Source organism: Fringilla coelebs (genome assembly GCF_963513975.1).
Source record: "Fringilla coelebs genome assembly, chromosome: 1".
Lineage (NCBI taxonomy): Eukaryota > Metazoa > Chordata > Aves > Passeriformes > Fringillidae > Fringilla > Fringilla coelebs.
Genome location: NC_140028.1, coordinates 134,235,267 through 134,260,039, shown reverse-complemented (window position 1 = coordinate 134,260,039; position 24,773 = coordinate 134,235,267).

Below are 24,773 nucleotides of genomic sequence, written 5' to 3'. Positions count from 1 at the left end.
GTTTCATCTGGCTGTTTCCATAGGTAATATGAGCAAAGGGTGACAGCACTTTATTTGCAACAAAACCAGAAAACTTAATGGGATAGTAGAGGAATTCTAGATTAACAAATTGTGTCAGCAGGCTTAAAGCTTCACTGATAAAAACACTTCATAGTGCCACTTTATGGATAGACTCATTGTAGGAATCCACTGGGTTAGTCATGGGACTAAGCTTGTTGTTAAGAAACTCCACTCCAGAACAGATTATATTTCAGTCTGTCCTGTCATGTTAAATTAGGGTTCCAGTTTGCACTTTTGTACATGTGTCTGATTGTCCACACTGCTTGCTTATTGATTTATACTCCAACAAATATCTGGAGCAAACCAGGCAATTTACCAGGTGGAGAAACACAGACACAGAAAATTGAATCTTGCCTTTTCAGGCTGGGGCAATTGCAATCTCTCAAGGCACAGGGTATAAATGTGGGTTATTCTTTGCCATAATTAAATAAATACAGATTAGAAGAGCATAGCAAATCCCCCTGAAAATCCCCACCAAGTGAGTCTGGTATTGTGATTTCTCCTGGGACCATATCTGAACAAAACTCCTCTTTCCTTTTCATTCTCTGTGCACCAATGCTTCTGATTTTTACCAAGACAGCAAAAAGTGATGGAACAGAAAAGAAATGAGGCTGAAATGTTGCCTTAACTTCTTTAGAGTGCTCAGGATTATAGAGGAGACAAAAAAAAGCAACCCTCAAGAATTTTAAAACCAGTGTTGATTTCTTTCCAGACATTTCTAAGATCATAACATCTGATTCTAAACAGAGCCTGAGGTCAGCAGTGCTTTTTTTCTCTTCAACTAATTTCCTGTATTCCAGTAATTTTGCTTCTTATTCCAGTTAATTCCAGAAAATACAATTGCACAATCTGCAAATGTGAATTTAACTGTACTTTATCTCTCCCTACAATAGAGTTTCTCAGACAAGTACATGAATATTTTGTCACATAGGTCGATGGGCTTTTGTGACAATTTTTTTCATCTTTCACAGACAACTGTCCCTTTCTTTTGCATCTCCAAAGTAATCAATGCCTTTTATTTTAGATTGCCATGGAATTATTGATTTTCTAATGCACAGTCTCTTATTAAACTCATTATACCTTCACCCTTACAAAACCATGGGGACTGAGAAATGGTTGAATGCAGCCCCATTTCCAAACAATCGCTCAGCTGGAGATGTTGTTAGCAGTACAGTGTGACAAATTGCTCAGACTGCCCAGATTTATGTATTGAACCCAAAACAGTTAAGGATTGAAATGACTTCTACTTGATAGCTACTCAAAAAGTTTTCTACAAATGTATTTGTAAGAAATGTAATGTTCAATGACAATAAAAATATTTTCTAGGCATTTAATGTTTTTTTTTTTTCCTTTTTTGTGTATAACCTCTTTATGAAGGGATTGAATCTATCCCTGGTAATATGTAAAATGAAGCAGGCTCTGTGCATGTGTAAGGGGCGACTAGAGATCACGGTTTTCTTTAATTTAAAGTCTGTTCTCCCTGACCTTTCAACGGGAATGATTTCCTCATAATGCCTATATGACTCCAGAGTCTAAAAATACTACTGTAATGTAGATCTGAATTGCAGAATATATGGTGTCAAACAGAAAAATATTGTCCCCTTCAGGCTCCATTCTGTGAATAAAAACTGGGTAAGTGCTCTTGAACACTGTTGAATTCTCTGTTCTGATCAGAGATTTTTCCTCCTATGAATAAACTTCTCTCAGTGGAAGAAAGGGAGTATGATCCTGTGTTCTTTAAAAACTCACCTCTTCTAAATACTTTAAAAGATAGTGAATTCAGAAAAATCTGGATACATTCTTGTATTTATGCAAATGCCTGTTGTGAGAGTGGGAGAACATTGTCTGTTTTCAGCCTCTCATATCCTGAGAAAATATGGAAGTGAGAAAGTGACTTCCATTTGCTAAAATGATACATTTCACAAAATAACTTTAACTGGAGAAAGCTACAGATATTTTTCCTATCTGAAAATTGAAAAATGAATATATGGAATTTAATCTGGATTCTTTCTCCTTACTTACTACTGGCAGCCAGATTTTTAAACAGAATTAGGTGAGAATACACTCTAAAAAAGTAAAAATGCTTAATATCTTTTTTTCAACTATAGTATAATGTATTTGGACTGAAAGAAAATTGGTGCATATTTCTGTGGGGAAAATTGCCATTTCCCATTCAGATTCTAAATGCATATGCCTACATTTAGAAGTCACTGAACACTGAAAAAAATACATTCTTTCAAAATGACCACATTTCAATGGGCATATTCAGCCTTAGTTCCTGCTCCAAGTATCTCTCCTATTTTGAAAAGCATCTAAAGTTTAGTGTCAGCCAGCAGCAATCACCAGGAATAAAACACCTGTATTCATATCAATTAGGTGATGTGGATTGAAAAGTCTTAGGAGAAGGGAGCAGCTGGAAATGGTCTGGATAAAATCACTCCTGGATCTGACTGGGAACATAAAATCAAGGAAGACAGGATACGAAATTTCAATGTCCTCAGGTAAACCAAAGTTCTCTTTTGTTCTAAAAAAAAGAAAAGTATTTACATGAAAATTACATTTGAATATTTAGAAATGATTTTTATAACTTGCAAACTTTTTGTTTTCTAAGGCTAGCGTTTTTCAGAAAATTTTCAAAATATTTAGAAGCCTCCAAAAAGATAAACCACTTAATTTTTTGTGATTATTTTTAAAATTAGAGTTGCAAGAGCATCCAATGCTCCTTTGAATTATTTGTGTTTAAAAACTGTAGGAGTTAAAAACATTCCCATGTCCTTTGTAGCGCAATTTTAAATCTGCAATTTAAACTGAAGGAATTGAGGTGAGTTCAAAGCACCAGAATTGCCAAACTGCTCAGGATAAGTAAACCTCAATTGTTCAGCAAGGAAGCAAAAAAGCAGATAAGGAGAGAAGAGATAGGAGCAGGAATAAATTAAAAAAGATTTTTCTTTGCATGTTTTGTTTCTTTTTACCTGAAAATAAGTCTCTGTTTCAAAGGCTCTTACAGTCAGAGAAAATAACTTTTGACCGTCGCAGTTATCAGTTGGTGTTGAATTTCATGTGTCCCCTGCACATGAAAGGGGTCCTGGAGTGCAAGCTGCAGGGTGCTGGGGTCTCCTGGGTGTTTATGTAAGGGCTACTGCTGGGAATCCTCAATGTGCCTTTTGGACTTTCCTTCTGTTTGCCTCCTGCCCTGTTAGGAAAAACACATGCCAAGATCAGTGCTTGGCTCAAGGTGGAATGACCAAAAAGTTGTCTCCATTGTTTAGGAGACAGCTCTGTCTACCAAACTCTGCAAAAAATGATCTCTGATCATGTTGCACCTGGCAATATGGACTCCTTAATCTTTTAGGTAGTAAATGCAACCAGGCTTCTGTGGGAGCAGCCTAGACACTGAGGTGTGAGCTGGGGTGGAGAAGAGGGCCATGGCGAGCCAGGCATCCTGCAGACACGGTGCCAGGAGGCAAGGGCAGGAGATCTGTTCTGCAGCCTGAGACATGGGCCTTGTATCAAAGCTTTTTATCACTCTTACAATTTCCTTGTCCCACAGCTGTGTCACCTCAGTGCTTTGGGGAGGGGAAATGTATAAGTGGTATTCTAGTAAAACTAATGGTGACTCGTGAGCCAGCCCTGGTTGGGTTTCTGAGCTCCCAAGAGGAGTCACAGCTCCGCCACGTTCTGCTGGATAAGGCAGGGTTTGGAGTATCCCTTGTCTAGTACCAGATTTTTTCTGGGAATCTAAAGAATCATCAGTACCTGGCTTTTGGTTTTGGCTTCTCACTTCAAAACATGAGTATATTAAAAAACCAACACCCCCCCAAAAAAACACCCCCCCAAAAAAAGAAAACAAACCCACTGCCAAGAGAACAGACTGCTGTGGGCTCTACAAACTCCTGGAAATGTCCAGATTGTCTTGACTCAAACTGTCCATACTGTTAGCATGGCATAATGAAACTGTTAGGTGGCTACACAGCAAATATGATATTACTGTGAGGTACTATGTGTGTAAATCATAATGACAGCATGCATTTGTTTAAAAAAAGAATTGATGAAAGGGAAAACAAAACTTTGCAGAGAGCTGCTGATTTAATGATATTTTTGTGTAAAGGGAGGAGAATCCCTGCTATATCAGCACTATAGAAGTCTATCAAGACAGCCTGATTCATAGGAATAAATATTACTTGAATGTACAAGGCAGAAATAAGACAAATTCTTATAGTTCTAGAGTTTTATGAAAGGCCAGCTAGAAGATTAAAAATATATAGTATTAGTTTCTTTCAAAAAATTCTATAGAAGGAAGTAATTTCAGTTCTGAGCAAGATGAGAGTAAAATTAAGATACAGTCATGTAATATAAGATTTGGGAACAATAACATCTTTTTTGCCATGCATACAAGATCTTAAACAGAGTGTATGTCTGTTCACAGTTCAATAGGAATTACTGAGAAATTACCTTGTTTGATCAAATTTATCTTCTGTGACTAAGGTAAATGTTCATTTTTTACTTGTTACTTCCTGCTTAAGGAGACCTTATTAAACAGCAAAAAATATAGAAAACATGACAGCAGGAGCCTTTTTTATATATTTACAGGACAAAACCTTTCTACTGGATTTCTTGGTTTATCTGGGTTTGGTTTTGTGTTAAAAATATTAAATAAAAATTCATTAGCTAAATGTACAAATTATGGGGCTGATCTGAATTTATTCCTATGAACAAATGGTGAATTTAGATGTGAAATATTTAATGATATTTTGAAGTGGATAATTTCTGTTATGGGCACAAAAAGTTTTACGATACAACAATTAATTTTGCTTGCTATTAAATAAAGAAAATATAGAGAGGTGCTAACTACTTTAAATATTGCAAAAAAAAGCAATAAAGCTGTGCAGTATCAGTCTATCTTCAGATAATGAATTATGACAAAACCCTGAGTTCTCATCTTGCACATCTGTTTGCTGGTGCCATGGATTGCACACCATCTGCATACTTAGTGATTTCCAGCTCCTAAACTTAGTTTTTGTATGAGATGAGGCACAAAGAGAAACATGTGCACTGTCAGTAGAAACTGAGACAGATGGGAAAGCTGCACATAAAGTGCTGTAAAAAACATGCATAATTTGGTGTGAGTGTAACAATTTGGGGGAAAATGAATACATTTATTAACTCTTTTGAGAAACTCATCAGTAAGGTGATCAATACACCTGGAGAATACTAATTGGCTCCCACATGCACCTGCTGCTGGTTATCTTGAAATTATTCTGTTTATAGGAATCCAAAATCTATTAAAACTTTACCTGTCACGGGTCTGGCTTGACTCTTACAGCTGTCACTGCAGATCTTGCTTAACTGTCCCACAGCCACTGGGACTATCCCAGGCAAAGGCCTGGTGTGAGGTTGCATTTCCCTGTCTTTCATGGGATGCCTGTAATCCATCCCATTGTGGCTTGGCATGCACCATCCACAACCCCCTGCCAAACACAGAGGGTCTGAGCTTAAATATTTCACCCATATTGCAGCCATACTGCTATGATGGTATACAGTATTCTTAAGGAATATAGATAACTACATAAATTTGGTTTTAGATATGTAAGTTGTATGTACCAAGATGAACTGGCTGCATAATTTAGGCTGCATACTTTACCCTGCATAGCCAACATTTTCATTCATTTAGAAGTCTGTACCTTTTTTCTGTGTTGTTTTGGCACAGGACAGACTGTCAAGTTTAATCACCTTGAAAGTTTCAGGGGGGATGTTCAAGAATTTTAGGGTAATATGTTTGCAAAATAAGTGTCCTGAGTGGAAAGATTTTTGTTTTTTAGGCATGCATATTATGGCTAAAAATGGGAAATGTTTTACCAGAAAATAATTTCACTTAAAAAAAAAGAATCTGAGATCTCTTTATAAAAATTGACTGTCTGTATTTGTAGGAATTTCTGTTCAAGTCCAAATCTCACTATCCGAACCAGTCACCATTAGTTGTGAGAGTAATTTCACCACCTTCAACTTTCATATACTATGTGACACCTGGGTAGGGTTTTAAATTAATTAATTTATTTATTTATTTATGTTGACCCTACTTACTTTGGTACAGCTATGAAATGCATGACAGATATTTCAAAAGTATGGGAGTATTTGTTTTTAATATAATTTAAAATATTTTTATGCTATTTCTGTGGGGGTGGTGGTGTGTATGATAGAGGGCTGAGCAGTGATAAACAGTGAATGCAGCCTGTAAGGGAGCCAGCCAGAGCTCCCTGATGAAGAAAAGCATGGCTGGAAAGCAAGTGAAAACCACAAAGAATTTGCAGTCTCTCACTCTTGGGAATGGCGTGTGTGTATCTGAAACCACAGCTTGGTCTGCTGCTTGAAAAGGTTGCTCGGGGTTAAGTTCTGCCATATGATTTTGGCATCTGGCTATGATTGGAGTCAATGGGGGTCCTCTGTATGCATCTGAGGGCACAGTATGACCCTTCCTGCTTGTTTTCACTCACTATATTTTTGTGTTATGGCACCTCTGAGCAGGGACAATCTCAACTGCTCATTCACTTCAAAGGCCATCTGTAAGGAAAGTTATTCTCGTGTTTCCTTTCATTCTCTGAGCAGTCCTTAGCTTCCTTTCATGACTTCCTTTCTTATTGATTTATTCATCTACTAAAGTTCAGATCCAGTCTATAAAAATTAAAACTTCAATCTGAAAGAAGAAAAAATAACCAAGTAGATAATGTAAGTACAAGATAATAGCACAAGCAGCTGTGAGCAGACATAGCGTATTTCATTTTCAGACATCTTCTGAAAGATAAAGAGCAGTTCAATCAAATTAAAAATGTGGAGAGATTTTCCTTCAAGCCACATTGAGCAATCAAGTCTAAAAAACAAGCCATACTGCGTTCCTGAAGCAGATAATAGTATCAGTGATGAGGTATTACTATTAGGAGTAAATGGCTCCTGTGAAATAATAAACTGATTTAATGGGCCAAATGATGATAAGGTACTTTTCATGGATATACCAGAGGCACAATTTCTTCATCAGGAATGGTGTCCTAACTTGATATTCCGACTGCGAAGCTCCAGAAGGCTTGAGACTGATGGTAATGTTTTGATTCCTGTGATAGAAGCTGAAGTGGGACATCAGAATTTGTTGCACAATAGAGGAAGAATTAGACACCTTGGAAAAGTTATCTATAGGAAGCACATTTTTGCCTGCAGGTAGCCTACAGGGAATGATAAACAAAAGGAGTATCTGTCCATCCCAGTCATTGGAGCATGCATGAAAAATTAAGGGGCCAGAGAAGGACCTCCATATAAGAGGACAGAGAGAAAGAATGAGGACCCTTGAATGGAGAAAAGCTTTCTCTATTCAAGATTCTCTGCTGCCTCGTGGACAAATGAGAATGGCCTTGGTGGGCTGTATACTCTTCCTTAATTTTGTTTTGCATGTTCCCATATACTATGGAGTGGATTCCTGAATTCCAGCAGCTCAGAACCCCTTGTTGTGTCCAAAATCCTATGATTTCCCCATAGCTGGATTGCCACGGGAGCTTCTTGTCCTTTTTCCCAAATGGAAAATGCTCAGAATGAAGTTACCTTAAGACTTCAATCATCTGCTGGGGAGAGAGACATAGGAGGAAGTCGCAGTTTGTGGAGGGAATTGCTGAACAACCTGGTCTGACCTTGTAGGTGATCCTGTTTTGAGGAGGAGGTTAGACTTGAGACCTTCAGAGGTCCCTTCCAGCTTGAACTGTCTGATGATCTTATGAGAATAGGATTCCAAGTGCATTTTCATGTAATTAAGCTTTCAGGCAGATTCAGAAAAAGTCATCATGTGACTATTAAGACATTTTTTTCCCTAGAGAGAGCTCAAATTATCATATACTTGAATGATTTTTTTTTGTTAAAACTTTAATAAATAGAAAAAAGATGCCATCTTTACAGTGAGCCTTTATATTATTGTATTTTACTATTGTCTATATCCCACTACTGAACAGAATTGTGTTCTATTTCCTCTGTCTCCTTGAAAATGTTCATGTCTGACAGATAGAAGTTCTATCAAGAACATGAAAGGAATTTGGGAGTTTTCTAATTATCTGGTGCCACTTTATGTTGGCTTTGGTATTTTTTTTTCCAGTACAAGTGAGAGAAGAAAACTGTCCCAGTAGAGAAGTTCCCTAGTAATATTTTAAAGGAAATATCCTTGCCTCTCAGGAAGCAATGCTCAGATTCTAGATGACTCCGATGGCACTTTCTATTTGTTGGGTCCCCAATGTACATGCAACATGAAGCAGACTTTGGTTCAAAAAATTACATGGTCCTTGTGAGCTTTTTCTTTGATTGGAATTCCCCAGGAGCTGATGACTTCAATGTAACATTGATTTTAAGTGAAAATTTCAACTCAAAACAACTTGGATCCTTGTTTAAGGAAAGAAATAAAGCACTAAATAAATGTAAGTACAGATTTTTCCTATGGAGCCCATTCTGCAAATTGGAGTTTTTGACCTTTTTGTTTTTATCTTTTCAGCTGTAGGGACACTTATTTAAAACAGTTTCTAGAGCCTTGATGAATATAGCAGAAGATTTATGAAGACGTATTTTTCTTTGGGGGAAATGCAAATATTTTAGTTGCAATGTTTGTTTATGCAGAGATATCTCTGAATTGAGCAATAATTCAAATAAAATGTTTTAGTGTCCTAGGAGTTTTTACTGAAGATTCTTCTGAAACTTTAAAAATTGTCCTTATATATCTTACTATAAAACTAATGACTTTGTGGAAGAAAAAGGAGAGATGAAAAAATACTCTTGAAGGGATTTGGAGAGTTCAAAATAGGTAAAAAGGATAAATCTGCCTTCCGTGTATTAGTAAGCGAGAGAGAACAACAAAGTGATTTACTCCCAGTTTCCAAAACACAAGATCCAAACTGTAAAACTATAAAGAACTTAAAGAAGTATCACCTCACCTTTTAATCTTCAACTTCATTTTCTCAGCATACATTTTTCAATGAAAAAATTGCCCATGAGATAGGTAAAAAACCAGTTCTTAACACATACTAGCAATTTATTGTCTCATGGGGGATGTAATATGCATTTGTTATTAAGTTCTCTTTATAAGGTGCTGTGCTTTTTTTTTTTTTTTTTGGTTTTTTATTTGTTTGGGTTTTTTTTGTTGTTGTTTTTTTGGGGGGGGGGTCTGTACATTTGAACTGATTTCCCTGGTCTTCTGTTGGATACTAAAAAAATTGGTCTGTTGTTTCTGACCTTTTGTTTAGAGAACATATCACAAAGATATGAATTATCCTACAAGAATATGAGAAGTGTTGGCTGAAAAAAACCCTTCATTATCAGTAATATTCAGAGTATTATGTCATCTGAGAATACCTGACCTTTGTCTTTTTGAGTTCACATTTCTGGTATGTTTCTGTAATCAGTTTCCTGAAGGTTTATGCAGGACTGTGCATTTTCTATGAAACTGGCCGTGCACAGTGTGTTTTCCTTGCAAGTCACCTTCGAAAAACTTACCACTGCTTAGTGGTTTTGTGGTGGGCTCAATTATGTCTCACTGGCAGTGTTAAGGGTGTGCATAACATAATGTTATCAGTAAAAGCTATCTCTTTAGGCAAAGGCACAAGGGAACCATCAAATGCTGTGTTCTGACGAACAGATGTCGGCCAAAATGGCTCATATCCCAGCAGCTGTTGAGAGCATTACATGGAGGACTAGGTACAGGAGAAAGAGACAGCCTTTGCTTGGTTGATCATTGCTTGGAGAAAGAGAGACTTCTCTTCTTTGGAGATTGCAGTGTCTGAAGGTTATGTTAACTGTTTCATCTGTTTTGACAAAAAACTGATTAAATAATGGAACAAGAGAGAAAACGTACGTTTGGTGAATTTTTATTAAGGTGAATATACGGTCTAGTGGATCTCTAGTCTAGTAAAACCCCTCCATCTGCTTTTCTCTGTATAGTTGTAATTCTTGATCAGTGATTGTGATGAGCTTTCAGTTCATCTTTGGAGTCAGCGGGTTCAAATGTGGTGGTTGGTTATTTTTTCTTCCTTTCTGTCTGAGGTCTTGTGGGTGACTGATGAACGTAGATGATCTGTTATGTGCTTTCACCTGGTAATTTTTGAATAACTGTATCTCGTTCCCTTGCCCAGATTACCTGAATAAAAGCCCAACAAAACAACATCCTAAAAACCTTTTTTTCTGTAAACCCATTTCCAGACACAAGAGCAAGTATATATTTTAGTGCTGTAAATACTTCTCCATTCATCACATCTGACAGCATAGAAATATAATTTCCTTTTCACGCTTGCAATTTTTCTTGTTCAATTAGCACTGATAATACTTGTCTCTACATAGAATAATGGAATTCCCTACCCCTAATTAACATATTGTTCAAACAAGTGATATATATGTTTCTACCTTTTAAGTTTATTTGAATTAAAAGAAGACATTTATTGTTCAAATATCTAGTCTGACATCTTTCTATGATTTTTTTCCCCCACTGATTCATCTCCACTATGTTTTTTGAATGATACAACTTGAAAGCTTTTATTAGAAAGGCATATGTTAAGGAAACTTCCCAGTCTGACTATTCACAAGACTCTGGCAGTATTGTGATGTCCGCAGCAAACTCGTACAATTAATAAATGCAAATAACATTGTTTTTAGATGACAGTGCAATGCAGTCAACTTGGATTCTTGACACAGTCAGTGGAGTTTTTTTCACACTTCCCCTCCATGATACTACAGTTAGAAATTGCAATTAGAATGTGAAATTGAAATTGCAGTTAGAAAGTGGAATTATTCCATAAAGAAATTCAGAAAATAAAACACCTGATCTTTCTGATCACTATTTCTTCAGTCTTAGCATCTATTTGTTGATTTGAGTAGGAAAGGATACTGTCTTTTACAAGAGTTTCATCCAGCACATTTAATGGGACCTCTTTCATGAAAGGAAATGGAAGTAGCAGCAAGGCCGTACAACACTCCCTGTGTACAAATTGCCTAAATATTTTTGAAAAAAGCTCAGGACAGGAAATTTTTATAATCTAGTGGGAATAAGGAACAAAAATTTTACTATGAATAGAAATTCTTTCCATGTTCCTTCCTTGCATTTGGCCATAGGGATGAAGTTTTCCTTGCACTCTGCTGTGTTTATGGCAGAGATGGGAGTTCTGCTTTAACTGACATTTTCCAATTCCCTTTTATGAGACAGTTAACAAGTGGTTAGAAATTTTGCCAAAACATTATGCGATTAGGTTGATATATTCATGTCAGATATCTGTGTGAGCCAAAACAACTCTGTGTCAAGCAGCAGGGCTGAGAAAGTACATTGTCTTCCACATTGCCTGTGAAGGGCTCTAGCTGGATACTCAAAAATGATAGGAATTTAAATACATTTGTTATTACTTCCATAAGGTCATAAGGGAAGTAAGAAGAGAACTAAATTTCTCCTACCGATTGTCCACTTTTCCTCCACAATCCTAATCTAATGCAGATTATTTTGATTTTGATTTTATTGATATAAACACTAGATTTAATGGTAATAATGGTCCTGATAATATGGTCCTGCACTTCACGAAATATGAATTCCTTTAGAACAGGAAAAGATTTTTCTTGCCTAAACTTTTTTTCTCATCAATAACCTATAATTTATGAAATGTAAAGAAATTAAAACAAACCACAATAATGAAAAACCATTCTGGGACTATAAAAATTACTGCAGTAGCTTTAGGAAAATACTAAATGGACCACTTATTGAAGGGATCCTGAATTTGAGAGGTGGATGCTTTTTTGTCCAATGATTGTAACTGATCTTGTCACCAAGTTATCTTGGTGAGGTTTCATCTCTGGGGGTGACAATAGAAAGAAGGGACAGGATGTCAGTAGCACCATTTCCATAGCTCAGGGACTTTGGCTCAGTAGGTTTTCAGTGAGCTAAGATTGTGAGCTTGTAGGAAGTTAAACATGTTTGCAACAACCCTACAGATGCCTTGTGAAGGCTGACCTAGAACAGAGGCTAGACAGAGTTAAAGAATAAAGTAGGTATTTATTAAAAGGCCTCCATGGCACCTTCAGCAGTACAAGAGCCCAGCCAGGGCTACACCCAAGATGGACCAAAAATGTTCCCAAAAATGGATGGCCAGTCATGTGGTCTCTCACTTTTATAAGTTCTGGTCCATTTGGCATATTGGAGTGAATTATATATCTATATAAAATATATATATAACATATATATATATATATATATATAAAAAACTTTTATATATATATATATATATATATATATATATATATATATAACTTTAGCCTAGGAAGTCCCATGCTTCTTGTTTTTCTTTATGCTCTTGGGCCTGAAATTTGGTTCAGTTATCCTTGGTCCCAAGCTAGGAAAGGAATTATTTTGTCTAGCTACTCTGTGAAGAGAGCTTACATACTTTATATCCCTTAATATGAAGCTAAGAACTACACACTAAAGCAGTACAGGACCTGAAAAATATAAAAGCTAAAACCTAAGGCATCACTATAAAAAAATCTGTCCAACTGAAATTTTTTTCTCCAAAAGGTACCCTGTTTACAGCAAAAAAGCAAATTCTAAAGGGGAATGTTTTTTGGATTTTTTTATCAAACTAGCTCTAGAATATGAAATTGCAGTATGAAGGTTGGATTTGAGATGATGCAATCATGAGGAATACCAATTTATTTTTTAGGGGATAGAATTAACCTTAAATATTGAAAATTATTTAAGACACTTTGGATGCTCTTCTGGTGCACAGAACCTAGTTAGCACTGACTAGAAAGTTATCTACTGTTTTAGACCCTTTAGATCCACAAAAATGAATAAATTGGTGCCATTTTTGCTGAATAGGTTTCACAAAATTAATATTAAGAAAATGTATTGCCTTCAGTATGATCGATGTTGTGGCACGAAGAAAGGATGAGAAATGTATGGAGTAATTTGCTTTCACTTGCAGAAAACACAGCTGCATTGAAAATCTATCAGGAGAAAATTAAAGTAAGGCTGAAATAAGCAGCCACGTTATTCTTCAGTAGCAATGCTGAAACCCAAAAAGTGAAGGCTTTGAAAATTTGAAAAGCTAATGAGCAATAGAAAAGAATACCCAGTTTAATTTAATTTTGATACTGTATGCAAAATGATGTTCTATCTTAGTAGACCATGTGACAAAATTTCTCTTTCTATTTGTATTGCTTCCTTTCACTTTACAGAAGAGTTCTGCTTTGTTAAACCTTAGTAACCATCCTTACTGAGATGCAAACGTAGATCTATATCCTGTTTCATGTATATTTTAATTAATTTCATAGGTTTACATTCAGGTCTTGATTACTTTTTTACAGAAGAGGGGAAATACAAGAGTATTTCTTCTGCATACACGAAGGGAGGGAAATCTGAGTACACTGCCTCAGGAATTCTACTGCATAAATCTGCTACCATGGAAGATGTAAATAGATTGCATTTTTAATTTTCCATGAAGCAAAGATGAAAGCTAAGTATGAAGATGATTTTTAAGTATTTGAAGACTAATATGAAAAAAATTAGATGCTTTCATTTCTCATGAAAAGGCAGTGATGGCTGTTTTCTCTATGAAAATGAATAGCAATGAATTGTTCTTCTGTAAGTTTAACTATTTTTATTTAAAATTATATAAATTAACAGACTTCATCAAGCACATGGCAGTCTGCCTGTTTTTATGCTAAAGAAAACAGATATTCAAATATGAGAGCACAGTGCTGAGTTTCTGCAAGAAATAGGGACCAGATCCAGTAAACCTGATGAACTGGATCTGCAGAGACTAGGGTGTGAGAGGACTGAGGTCACTTAATCCGCTCTTTAGGCAACAGCTCTGTAAATGATAACTGCATGCTCTTCCAAGGCTCCCTGTTGCAACACTTAGGAGAACACAGGTACCTCAGAAGAAGATGGAAAGCCATCATCCTGTTTGGATGGGAAGCTGCTGAAATCTGTGCAGAAGTGCTTCAAGCCATAGGAAATGGCAACACTGCTCTCAGGGTTTTCTGCAATGCCTTCTTCTTCCCCAGTATGGATGCCTCTGGCCCCTTCGAATCCAAAAGCCCAATGTCCACTTGAAGACAGGTATCTATAATATTTCTTCCAGAAGAGTAAGTTCTCCTTACAAGAGGGAGGATTAGTTATTTCTACAGCTGCATATTTCTCCTAACTATGCATTTTCGAGCAGCTGAGCCATCCGTGCTTCAGGCTATGGAGATCCAAACTCACATCTCCTCTCTCAGGCTCCTTTGGCAGGTGAGGACTCTTCAACTTTCCTTACGAGATGGAAAGACAGAAGGAGAAAATAGCTTCAGACCTGTTGACTAATGTGTACCACTCTCATCTCAGACAATAATGTAGAGGTTTTTAGGCTGTTTGCTGACATGAATCCCTCATTGTAAATGTCTGGGTGTGAGTGCTGTCAGGTGGGAGGATATTTGCAGGAGAGAATCTTCATAGGCAAACCAAGGAACCATCTAGTTCCTTTATGAGTGCCATAATGACTAATTAGCTGAACAGAATAACAAGTTACAAGCTGTAGGGAACCATCTCCAGTGAAATAGCAGACATGGCTAGTTTAAGTTCAGAAAATAACATTTTGAGCCTAAAAGTTCCTATTTTTCATGCTTTTTTTTCATTACAGAGAGATGGTAAGCTTTGGGATTGGATCATGGTGATTCTGATACAAATACTAGATAACACTATAGCAATTTTATTAATGAAATGTTATTATATAAAATGTGATTATAAAAAAGGATTAGATTAGGCTGTAAAGTGGGCATGTATAGAATTTGTGTTCTCTTCTTCACAAATTATCAATTTGTTCCCACACATATCTGTATGAACACACAAGCCAGCCCACTTAATTCACCATCTTCTATATACAGTCTTCTTCAAGTTTCTGGATGTACTGGCAGTATGAAATGTAAGGAAAAATAAGAAGAAACTATGAAAGTGTCTTTCAAATCTGCTACAAACAACACTGCAGTTTTGATCTCTGCTTCTTAGTAGCACAATGTTCCTAATGCTCCAAATAATTTTCCTCAGAATTATCTGCACATGAATGTGTTGTCCCATTGACATGAATAAGACAGCTTATGCACAGAAAATTAAGCACAGGTAGGAATAAGTGCAGAACCAGTGCTCTATATAATTGCTTTTGGTTGGTCACTTGATAATATTGATGATTATTAATTCACACACAAGAGACTTGGTAAAACACAACAGTGAAGCTGCAAAACAAGTCTCTCTCTCATGGGTGTGGTGTCATTTATCTAATTGTGTCATTTTTAACTGAGTATTTTTATGTGGTCTGGAATGTTCTACTATTTCATATTCTCTGGTTTTCTAGCCTTAGAGTATTGTAAATGATAGTGATGGGTCTCCTTTATTCTGCTTTTATTTTCCTGCATATGAACTGAAAATCTGTGCTTCAAGTCCCTCAAGTGGTACAGCAGAAACTTTGGGAAAAAAATCAGGAAAAACTCCTAGAAAAAAGTTAAATAATACAATTCTTGGTAACCAAATAATAGAAATTCTTGTCCCCTGCATATCATATTAAGGTGTCTGCATAAAACAGATCAGACTTTATAGCAAAACTTCCCTGGACACAAAAGGACAGTATGAAGTTTTGCCAGGGGATATCACAGGATATTAGGAAAATATTCTTCACCCAGAGGGTGGCTGGGCAGGGGAATTGGCTCCCCTGAGGTGGTCACAACCCCAAGCCTTCCAAAGTGCAAGAAGTGTTTGTAAAATGCTCGCAGGTACAAGTTGTGATGCTTTGGGCTGTCCTGTGCTGGGCCACGAGTTGGAGTTTGATGATCCTTGTAGATGTCTTCCAGCTCAAGATATTCTGTGATTCTCTGAGAGAGCCCTTTTTTTCTAGTTTTCCTATGTGAATTGACTGCTCAGTTTTTGAAGTTGCTGATCTAATTGTGTAGTGCCAGTTGGCAAAGACCTCAGCTGAACCAATTTGTAATTAGACAGAAAAGAAACAGTCCTGCCTTTTGCAGGAGACATGAAAAACTTTCTCAAAGACACCATGTGTCAGAAGCAAGTCAAGTGTGCCTTCAACTTGAGACATCCAGCAGAGAGGTGAGAGAAAATTTTCAAGACTTCTTGTATCCATTCTATTTTTTGAGTTGAGCAGTAACTTGTTTATGAATCAGGGAAAATTCATCAGTGATTTTGTGTGAATCAAATGACATTTGGGCAGTCATCTACATGACAGAGACCATTTGATCCCAAAGGTTAACTGATTGGTGCAGCCCAAATCTATAGAGCTAAATTATTTTACCCCCTATTTTTGGTGTTGTAAGTTTGTGTCCAGGAGCTTTTTTGAGACAGTGGTAATTGGTAGGAGTTGAAAGTACAGCGGGGATTATGGTGAGGATGGTAAGATGGTGGCTATAAGATTCCTTTGACATGTTTTTTTTAACTTTAGAACCCAAAGGTATTGAAGAGAAACCAAAAGCTTCAGTTAAACATAACCTCATGGGCAAGTTTCTTTGTTCTTTTCTAAATTCTAATCTGATCCACGGTATATTCCTACAACAGAACAGTAGGTAGACAGAATTTCCAGGTTGGGCTGATTAGTATAATTTTTAACCACTGCTTTTCTGCTCAGCAAGAAAGTTTCTGAATAGCTTGTGCAGTGAGCTCTCTTGTAGTTCAGCAAATCCTGTGTCAGTGTGCATGACTGGCATTTAATGGTTTGGAGGAGTGTGCCCTAAATGCTGAATGCCTAAAATAACTATTCTTTAATGCCTGGAGCTCTACATTTTCACCCTCACTCAAATGCTCTCTCAATCCTTGACCATTTCCACTCTTATCCACCAGCATTTACAGCTGCAAACACAGTCCTATTAACTCACTTCTTCTTGCAGAATTTAGTAATATACTGAAATCCACAGCTAATTCTGCCCATAGCATTAGCCTAATCCTGGCCATATCTTTTCTCTGATTAGTATTCTGGCTGTTGTGTAAATTTCCCAGTCCAATTTAGTTAATCAACCTGTTTGAGAGCTTGTTATGAAGCCCTGTAGACCTTGCTGTCTGAAGAAGTATAAAGAGATTTCTGTCCAGATTCAAGGAGCATGTTATGCCGGAGGTGAAATTCATGTATTAAGTTAGGCTGAGGTCACAGTGATGGTGTAATGCTTAAATTTAGGGTTACCTTAATCTTGCAATGTGGAGATAAAATATCAGACTCTTGCTGATCAGTCAGGATAGCTGTGTAAAAGATGAGAGGTAGAGGAGGGGTTTGGATGAGAAAGACTGTAGAACTTCATTAATTCCTAAATTCTTAGACTCTGATGACATCAGGAAGTGATGTTGCTGCCAGAAACTTCTCTCATTGTACTGATGAGATTGGGAAATCCTATATAACTAAAATGCAATGCTTACAGAAATACATGAGCAGATATATTCTGTCTAACTTCAGATAATGATATTTTTGTTATGATCAAGACGAGCTTTAGCATTGGCTAGAGAGTCAAGATTCAGAAAAACAGCATCTGAGGAACTTACTCTTTTCTGCAGAGTTTACCAAACTGAGGCAAGCGTGGTAGAGACAGAGGCCAGTGCTGTCCAGAAAACTGCAGGTTGATCATGAAAATATGAGAATGGAGAATCTTTTCTTTCCAGTGTAAGGACTCCCCCATTTCTGAAGTTGTCTGGCTTTGTCCTGATTGCATTTTAGCAGAGGAGTTCTGTCACTCCAAGAGGGAGTACTTCCACACAATGATTTTCTCTTTCAAAGTCAGCTGTACCTTAAGGTGCAATAATTTATCACAAAATTTACTTCTAATGTGGAGAGAGGGAAATAATGGCAGTGTAAGTTGTTCTGTGGTAGGACTGAATTCCATTTCAGTGGGAACTGGAGGCACTGAATGTCCTGCAGGATCAGTAGTTTAATATCTGTAAATGGGTTAGAAGTGAACCAGGAAAAGTGTATCCTGTTTGTCAGGAAAATTTCAGCAACACTGAGCTCTCCTAGGATGAGAACTGTGTTTTTACAGAAGAAAATCAGTCCCATTGCTGAACCATTTTGCACAAGGCTGGGCAAGACCTTCCTGAGAGCAAAAATACTGCAACAAAGCAAATGTTTCTTACCTTTTTCCATTCCTCCTAGGAATGAAATATTGTTTACTGGGAAACTGACATTAATGTATGAAAACTGTATAAAAAGGAAAATACAGAAATGAAACTTGGCAAAGTTCTTTAGCCTGATCCAGCTGTTTGCATAAAAGAAAGATTCCCAGAGTAGTATGAGCTTGTGTCTTTTGACTGAAAAATCCAAAGATCCACAAATTGCTCATACAGATTTACTATTAAACTGCTTATTTATATGGTTTATTTATAAGCAAATAGTTGAAAATACATTCATAAAGAGATGAACAATTTAATTGTTAATACACGGTTTGGTATGTTTTATTTTTTGAAAGAATCTGTTTCACGTGAGGTGCTGAATGTATGAAATGGGAGTTACACTGTCTCTCTTCCAAGCCACATAATTCTGAAGTGTGGAGAGGCTAATCTGGTATGCACTCCAGTTATTTTTAATGTGAGCATTACAAATCCCTCAGAGGGAAGCCATTATGCAATATTTATGCAAAGCTATGTGAATACTCTGTTTTCCCCCTGCAAGCTTTGCTTCCTCTTACTGGACTTTATGTGGTGACAATAACCAGGCAGCACTCACTTGTGGAATTTACAGAGAGATTACCTAGTCCCTAAATTGAGTGGACCACAGGCAAGGCTTGGATGCTGCTAGGGAAATAAAGCAAAAAAAGTGCTTTCTCTTTTGTTCCCTCAGTAGTTGTTTAATATAAAATGCATTACTTTTGGTATTTAAATAAATTAACTGACAGCTGTAGGAGATCAGTTTTGTAACATTCAGCAAGGTATTTGATATTTGCAAACATAAAGGTCTTAGTAAAATATCCATTAAAAATATGAAGAAATGAATGTGGTTCTTTGCAATCTGGGTTAAACAAGGTTCATGGGGGAGATGTAAAACCTTTTACTGATATAATTAGAAAAATAGACAATTTTAAATACCTGAAAACCTTTCAGCCTTGAAATATGAGGCATCAACCTTCAAAACTCTGCACTAGCAAAGAATAATTGCTCAGAACTCAACTAGAGACTGAGACAAAAGCTGATTAGTATCAATGAAGTAAGATGCTCCAAGGGAGTATCACAAGGGAAGAGTCCAGCTGGAGCTGAGAGAGGAAGAAAAAGGAATTTTTTTAATGATAAATTTGATTAGTTAGAAGTTTAAAGGTGGAGGGGTGAAGATAAATCACAGACTGAAAGAAAAGCTGAATTTTTTTTGTGTTTTTGATTTTTAATGTTCAGGGCAGCTACAAATTTGAGCTTCCATAGGGCACAATTGCACTGTAATACAGCTACCCTTTTCCTGTGCAACAATATATGCAGTGTGTATATAGCAAAAGAGGCATTTTTAAAAATCAAAAAAAGCTGTCATCTTTGATATAGTCAAGGAAACAAACTAAGCACATTTCATGATATGTACTCCCAGAGGCTATGGCCTTTTGGCATAGGCATTTCTGCAGCCTAGGGGAATCAATGACACAGAGGAACACCAGGTTAAAAAAATATTTGTCCACCAATTTTATTAAAAAGCTGTGCATGGGATGCATGCCAGATAGAATTTAGCTTTCCCTAGAGTCACTGAAGAGAAGTTTTGCAAAGTGTGGATAATGTCACAAGGAATTAGGGACTCTTTTTTTTCCCTCTGGGTAGCTCATCAATGACCATCAGATTTTGTACTTGAGAAAAATAATGGTCCTATAAGTTTTAAATTTAGAAGTGGTCTCTGTTTCCGCCCAGAACTGAACTCTTGAACTGTTCTTTGTGTCAGGAGGTAAAGAAACATAGCTCAGAATGCTTGGTCAAAAAGGTACAAGGGATGGGGGTTATTTTTTATTTTGTGTATTGGCATTTGTGTAGACAGTAGAAGAGAATTCTGTTGTCCACCCCCTCCCCATGTTTACAAAAAAAGTTTATTTTCCCATCTACAAATTAAAGAAATGTTGGCTTGTGTGTATCTGTCATTGTCTCTCGTACTCCAACAACACTGTTTGGTGTTTTTTTGTGTATGCAGGAAAAGGGTGAAGGTGTTATTTCATGTGGGCATGGGAGAGGGTTCAGCAGAAAGCTGTGTGTTTAAAGGAAGAAAGGATCAATCCTGAAGGACTAGCTCAGGAAGAAAGGATTTAAGCCTTAATCATGTCCACATTCTCCTCCTACAGAGCTAATATTTTTGTCTGATGTATTGAAGTTGGAGTTTTCAGGAGAAAGAAGCAATAGCTGAGGACTGTCTGAATTTTAAGCTCAGCTGAATACCTCTCTAGCAATGGCATGCTAAGCACAGATGGAGTGGTGTTATACTGGGCTGGGGGAGCTGCCCAGACTGTTTGTTGTTCCAAGTATTTGATTTTGTGAATAGCAATAAAGCCTTTTTCATCGACCTCTGAAGGATTAATTTCTTAATTTAGCACTCAGAGGCAAAGAAGTCTAGAGAAAAAAATATTGGATGTGCATATAATGAATTGCAGTGTTTATAGTTTGTACAAAGCACAAACCCCATAATCTGCTGATTGCAGTTGGTTTGAGAAGGGCTAATTCATGAGCTTTGACATTCCAATTATTTCGTTATTAATACATTCTGCATCCACCCTGTGCTGCTGTTTTAGCATCACTTCAATGGCTCTGCTAAACAACACTAAACACAGACAATGGGAAAAACCATATAACTGCATTTTCCTGAAGGAGAATGTGAAAATTTTAATGAGACTTTTATTTGATTGAAGGTGGCTGCTTTTCAAAGCAGAAATACAGGTTGTTGTTACATTATGCTGACAAAGGAAGGTAGAAAGTGAGAAAAATTCTACTCCACTGCAATGTTAGGCTTGTTCAAAAAAATAAATTTTGAGCTTGGCATATTTATTGGTGGTCTGATACAAATGGCTTAATATTTCTTGAAAGTGTTGCATTCGTTTTATTTATATATTGTTCTTTTTCTTATTCTCTTGTTGGTTACATAAAGCTACAAAGATAATTATCCAAGTCACAGTGTCGTATAATTAAAGAATGTAAGAAGGGAAACAAGTATAGAGGAATACAGATGATTACCTGAAAGTGCTTGTCAAGTAGTAAATTCTTCCTGATTACAATGGAATTAGTACAGAAATACAACAATGATATGACTTTAATATGACATATGGACTGTGTAATATGATAATTTCAGACCAGCTTTTTTAGAGAGACAAAACCAGCCAAGGCCATTAAAACCAGATAGGAGTAAAGACTACACAACTGTCTGGATTTGCATGCGATGGGGCAGTCAAAGAGAATACCTAATTCTCTTATGTGAAATTAGAAGCCCTTCTGGTGATGTGATTCAGCCAATCTGCCTGTGTCCTGCTGGACACGTGATGCTCCCAGGCCCTGGAATGCTGCTCTGTGGCATTACAGTGTACCAGGAGCAGGACTGCAGCACTTGACCCTTCTCTAATAGATCTGCAACCCTCTTAGGCAAAATTTTTTCCAATCCTGAATACTGACTTTAGGTATTGTTTGCTCTGCTAGACAAACCTACGAAGAGAAGAGATGATTTTTAAAGCATCCCTAGCTCACCTTATATCACTATCTGGCACGTGAAGAAATAAATAGGGAAAAACACATTATACACCTAACAGCAACATTGGGGGCCGTGGAGATCCAGCTTTTCTCCTCCAAAATGACCAAATGATGTAAGATATAGAACTTGAACAACAAATGATATCATTTTTAATACTGCTGATACTTCCCTTTGGTAGCATTAAAGATGCACTCTTTGTGGAAATTTCTGTTCTGAACAGCTCAGAGTTCAAGGTATACACACTAACTAGCCAAGTGGTAATAGATTAGAGTCCCTGCTTTTGTTCTCTTAATAATAATACTCTTAAGGAATTCCATGGCATATTTTCAGTTGCTATAAGCAATGAAATCAGGCGCTTACTTTATTCTAAGAAAGTTTTCTTAGTGCATAGATAGTTTTTCTGGGGTAGTTCTCAAGAAAGTGATTTGATTTTTCTTCCATAATTAATGTAACATTAGGATCATTTATTCATAGTAGGGAAAGAACGTTCATATGGACAAATATTTTCATTACCACCTAAAAAGTAGACTTGTTAAAGACCATTGTAATGTGTTTAGTGAACACTTCAACAGATGTTTGGGGTTTCTTTTTGTTGTGGCAAATAAAACACCTCCTTGGAGATCTTTGTTAATAATTTTTTAAGGCAAAGGCAGAAAACCTAGTCTAGTGGAAGGAAAGAACTTTTTGTTTCTGGACATAATCATGTAGTAGGAATTGAATCATTAATATCAACATTCATGCATTTACTACCAGCCTATTCTGCCTGTGAGTGACTGCAATAACCTCTTTTCTGGCATTTATGTACATATTATATCAGAAGGACATTTTAGAATTAATTTGACTTCTTCAGGAGCTGGAGACAGGGAAAGTAATTTTCATAGCTTTTTCATAAACAGCCTTTTTCTGCAGCTGCTCAGCCTAGAATACTTCTTAAGTTGATAACAATTTTAGCCCTAGTCTGAAAAAACCCTGGAGCCTTACAATTAGCCAGAATTAATGCTAAGTAGAAAACATAGTGGAAAAGTGTCATTTACAGATATTTTCTAGTCATCAAATCATAACATTTTCTTGAAATAGATGTAATTATTAGTTGTGAACTTCTGTGGCATTTTAAAATAAGTAGAATGATGATTATTTCCTTGCTATGTGGAAATCAGCTATTATTAAATACAAGAAATTATTATTTTTCAGATCTCAATTTTAAAAATGACAGGACAAGGTATTACCAAGTTGTATCAATTTTGATAAGTGCCATCCAAATTGAAAAAAAAAATTGAATCACTCATGCACCACAGAACTTCCAATCAATAGCAGAAGATAAATTGATACAGATTATGATAAATCAGTAGTTAAATGCTTCTGAAGTGCCTTCACTTTAGCCAGCCCAGTGACAGCACATTCTCTTTTAGCCAGCTGAAGTATCCCATGTTTGCCACCCACTGCACAGCCCTTGGCAGGACAGTTCTTGCTGTGCAGTGCAGACACCCCACGCTGTGCCAGGACTGATGCACGCCCAGGTGGGAGGGGACAGGTGTGAGCTGGCACCAGTGCCACCCCAACACGGGGAATTGGGGCAGCTGGACATTGCCTGGTGTTTCTGGGTCAGGCTGTGTTTCTTCCCTGCTCCTCTGCTTCCATTCTCCTCGCACTTGAGAAAGATAAACCTTTTCTAACATGGCAGGATTTCTTCCAGGATTTGGTGAACAGCATCCTGGTTAAGTTTAGCCAATTTTTGACATAGGGTGCAACGATTTTAAAATCTTGCTATAGACAATTACAAGAAATAGTTATGTCTCTGATGACAATTTTTGCCTGTGAGTGCTAATTGTCTTCTCTGATGAATAGAAGATCTTGACTTTAGAAAGACTGAGATAAGTTGAGCTGGGTTTTATTCTGACTTTCCATCTCTCTTAAGAAATTTACCTGGAGATAGAATAGATGGGTTTCAAACCTCCACTTATGGTTGAATAAGAAACTTAGCTAAAGAATACTGGAGGAAAAATACTTTAACTGAGGAAAAATTAAGAAAAACTTTAAATTAGTTTTATTAGTTATCAAGCCTGTTAAATGCAGTTTCGAAGATGAAATAAAATGCTGTGTGTTAATGTTCAAATGAAAGCATGGAATCTGTTAGAAGAAGACTTGCAAAGCATTAGTGACAGTGGAAAAGATAATGTTTATACATTTTAAAAAATAATTTAAAAATAAGTTGCCCAGATTATTTTAAAACTAATTCTTAGCCAGATATAGGTGTATTTTTTTCATCATTTAAAATGAAGGAACATAGTTTTATGGAAATGAATTTTTAAAATAAATTGAATATACATTTGTACAAAATAAGTTTCCTCTGTTGATTATATTGTTAATTATGAGTCTCAAAGCAGTTGATATAAATGTTCTTTTACAAACTAACAATGAACTATACACTTGTAAATAATAGCTATTACATGGTAAATAGCAGGCCTACAATCACCTAGGGAAAAAGACATTTTCTGGGTAACCATTTGTTGGGTAGATTGACACATTCAGCCTTAAGCCCATGAGCTTGCCTGACATTCCCCAGATCCTGGTTCTTTAAACAGGTTTGTACTGTAGGAAATTTTCCTGAAGTCTCATATGGTAAAAGCTGTACCTCAGTCTAGAAATACTCAGGACAAAGTACTAGTTTTCTGAAAGTCGATGGCAAAGCTTCCACTGGCTGTCAAGTGGCTTGGATTTTAACAAAGTTTCATTAATAATGCCTATTTTCCTCATAAAGTATCACCACCAAATATGTATGAAGAGTGTGAATTTTTTTAGGAAACAAAGAATGCGAAGTTGTTGTGTCTCCAGGAGAACGAAAGACAAAGTCATTCAAAACTTCAGTATGATTGGGCAGAAAACCACAATATACTTCAAGCCATGGTAAAATTGCAATTTTCTGTGTATTTTTTTTCTTGAGGGGTGGGGTGAAGTGGTTGGTGAAGGGACAGCTGTATTTTTACTTCTTGTTTAATGGAATTATGATCTTCTGCACAT